The 3527-nt window shown below is 48.8% G+C and overlaps 1 long non-coding RNA gene across 3 annotated transcripts; it reads left to right on the top strand.

Annotated features, from left to right (window-relative positions):
- The first annotated feature begins 275 nt into the window (after positions 1-275).
- Positions 276-3040, top strand: LOC308550352. 3 transcript variants are annotated; one of them, XR_013997871.1, is made up of 3 exons: positions 276-460; positions 1016-1192; positions 2956-3040. It is a non-coding gene; the product is annotated as an uncharacterized lncRNA (long non-coding RNA). The 3 variants fall into 3 exon arrangements; XR_013997872.1 differs by having other exon boundaries at positions 276-464; XR_013997873.1 differs by lacking the exon at positions 2956-3040 and adding an exon at positions 2861-2941.
- The last annotated feature ends 487 nt before the right edge of the window (positions 3041-3527 follow it).

Genomic DNA, 3527 nt, shown 5'->3' with positions numbered 1-3527 from the left:
CGAAGCCAGGTCACCGCAAGTCCAGGGGCTGGGACCCAGGGACAGCCTGGCATCGAAGCCAGGTCACCGCAAGTCCAGGGGCTGGGACCCAGGGACAGCCTGGCATCGAAGCCAGGTCACCGCAAGTCCAGGGGCTGGGACCCAGGGACAGCCTGGCATCGAAGCCAGGTCACCGCAAGTCCAGGGGCTGGGACCCAGGGACAGCCTGGTATCGAAGGCAGGCCACCGCAAGCCCAGGGGCTGAGACCCAGGGACAGGCTGGCATCGAAGCCAGGTCACCGCAAGTCCAGGGGCTGGGACACAGGGACAGCCTGGCATCGAAGCCAGGTCACCGCAAGTCCGGCATCGGCGCCTAAGGGACCCGCGGCACCCCAATCGGTGACCCCCTAGCGAACCCCGCTGCTCAGTCCCGGCGCTTTCCCGTGAAAGCTGGAACCACGGGCGCAGCTGTTCACGCCGCGTGTGTAATGCGTCTCTCGTGGGGAGCACTGCATGTGTGTCCCCCCCTTCCTCCCCCCCCCCCCCGCAGCCTGTTTTCTTAATGAGCGTACAAGCCCGTTTTCATCACAGTTTCTCCTGCGAAAGGGAAACTCTCCCCGCGCTCCGAGGAAAGGTGGTGAACGGACCCCCGCGGGCCTCCTGAGCCTGCCGGGGACCCTGAAACAGTCTTCAGGGAGCTTTCTGAGATCAGAAACCGTCCTTTCCCCGACGCCACGCCGCTGCACGCAAGCGCCCTGCCCCTGGGGTGGCCACGTCTGCTGCCCAGGGTAGTTTTAAGTGTTTTAAAAGAAAAGCCTGGAAACTTTGGGCAGCAGTAACATACTAGCCGACGCCCATGAGGAGCGAGGCCCAGCCCTGGCTCGGGGGTGGGGGTGGGGGTGGGTGCCGGGGGTGAGCCGGGATGCGCGCGGGCCAGTCCACCCGTGAAGGGCAGTGGGACACTCATGGGAGAAGCCGGCTTCCTTCCCCGGTTATCAAGATAAGAAACCTGTCATTTCTCTCGCTCACTCTGCAGCCTTGAGCTACCCGGAGCAGGCCGGGCCCCGCCTGGTGCACCCCATACGTCAGGAAGATGGAGAGAGCCTGTAAAGCACAAGGAGGGGGGCAGCCGTGAACGCTAATCATTTCGGCAGCGGGAACACCTGAAATAAACTTCCCTGGGAACAGACAAAAGAAGACACACTTCATCAAGGTCAATTTATTTTTCTATTTTTCAACATTAGCAGGCGGTGCCGTGAGCATTTATGAGATAACAGGCCAGCCCATCCCTTGCAAGGGGTTGGGGTTGGGGTGCGTGTGTGTGTGTGTGTAAGCTATTTAGTTTCTTAGAAACAGAAAATTAAATGCCACCCCCCCGGGCACACGGAATGTTAATGAGAAAAACCAGTGTGCCAGCCTCTGCCAGAGAGCTGGGTGATGAAATGAAACTCGGGAAGCGTCCTCGAGGTAACCAGAGAAGTAGCAGTAGCATCAGTATTTGTAAGCACTCGTTTTAGACCGCAGCAACTAGAATATATTTGCAACGGGGTAAACTTTTAAATATTAAAGTTTAAAACAGCTAAAAGGATAAACTTAGGGTAATAAGTAGGAATGGTTTTTAAATAATACTTAAAATACCGGTTTAAGTTGAGATGAAATTTCTCATGGTCAGTGGCCTACGTTTTTACTGCATCCTGTGTATAATAAAAAGTCCCCCAGATCTGCTATTTATCAGTCCTTAGCTATAGAAAATAATTAATTGTAAAGTGTAAGTTAAATCTCACCGTTAAATCCAAGATCTTAGTTTTATTTATAAAGTAAATAAAATGGAAACTTGTTACAGGTCATAGCGAGGAAGACACCTGCCGTGTGTTTTTATCATACAGAGGAAATAAAAATCCACATTGTGCTATTCTTGTTAGGTACTAATAAACCGAGTATTAAATGGGAATCTGGACTAAAGTCTGGAAGTGGCTCAGGTAGTTAGCGATATGCCGCTTTCAAAAGGAACACACTGCAGGAACATGTCGGTGTTTGTTTTACCTCTGGATCCATACATCTTACAGATCCTGGAAACAATCATAGAATAAGATTGAAAAAACAGGAACAAGTTTTGTTCTTGTTAGTTTCTTTTAATTGACTTTTATTTATTTAGAACAATCTTAGGTTTACAGAAAAACTGAGACGATAGGGCCAAGAGTTCACATATATCCCACATCCGGTTTCCCCCGTTATGAGCATTTTACATTAATATGGTATAGATGTTATAATTAGTATTCACTTTCAATACTATCTATATAATTTCTTTTTTATTGAATATATTGAATAGTCTATATAATTTCAGAACTAAAACTACTGCAGTACATACATGTATTTGTGTTAATAAGAAAGATTAATAAAGAGTTTTTGAACAATAAAAAATTTCCGTTTGGGTCATAACCTTTTAAAAATTCAAGTACGGTGAGAGTCTCGTCACTGTGTACATATGATGTCCCAAAGCTCCATCTCGACGCTCCATCAGCCTTACAAGCCGCCTTCAAGGTCTGCACGGCACTCAGTGACTTCATCCTGGGTAGATGGTCCTCATTTTACAGGCTACTTCTTTGCCCCTATTCTAGATAATTCAAGAAAAGAATATTTCTTCTCTGATTGATGAAAAAACCCCTATAAGATAATGGACAGTCCTCCTTCCCTTGGTAATGCTGAGTCTTTATTTTGAATTGTGTTATATAGATAAGGAAGGTCACTCCAATTTTAATTCCATTGATGACACGGGAGTATTTTGTCTTGTGCGGTAGATGAGTTCCTGCCTGAACACAATTTTCTGTAAACTGGACAGTGTGCACTGTGGTTTCACACTCCACCGCTTCTTTCCCCCCAGATTTCACAGGCTCTTACGATCTTAGGGATCTAACTCTACGCAACGTCATAAACCCCTCGCTGCTGGGTAAACACCCCATGGTTTCTGTTTTCCAGAGGGAGGAATCGAGAACAGACACAGCAAAACATAAAAAGTCTAAGCTGCAGTAACTAGGAGCCACTTTTCAGTGCCTGCAGAGAGACTCCCTCTAGGAGCAGCCGGAAGGAACCAACTGCCAGATTTCAACCGGCACCGAGATTTCTGGAACTCCGGTGCCGACCTTCTGTCCTGCCGGCGAGGGAGAGCCCGAAGCGTGCCCCGTCTCTGAGACGCACGGTCCCTCGCCTGTGCTGGCAGCTTGTGCTAGGCCCCCTCGGATCTGCTCATCCACAGCATATAGGGTGTGTTTATCTATAGGCACCAATTCCCAATGCTCTCGTCACAGTGAAAATAACAGTCATTGGTCAGGAAGCGTCCCAAGTGTCGCTGGGTGGCTGGAGCACGTGTGCGCTTACTGGGTGGGAGCCAGGACCAGGGAAAGAACTGAGGGGGGGATATTACATCTGGTACTGTACAGGAGTTAAAAATAGAAATTTAAGGGGAAGAAGGGGGGGAATCATCCTTCCATTTCATTCTCCTTTATCTACAAAACATTAAAAACCGAGGCAGCTCTGGCAAGTTCTCCCTG

This window comes from Miniopterus schreibersii (assembly GCF_964146895.1).
Source record: "Miniopterus schreibersii genome assembly, chromosome: 21".
NCBI lineage: Eukaryota > Metazoa > Chordata > Mammalia > Chiroptera > Miniopteridae > Miniopterus > Miniopterus schreibersii.
This window is presented reverse-complemented; position numbering and strand designations above follow the sequence as displayed.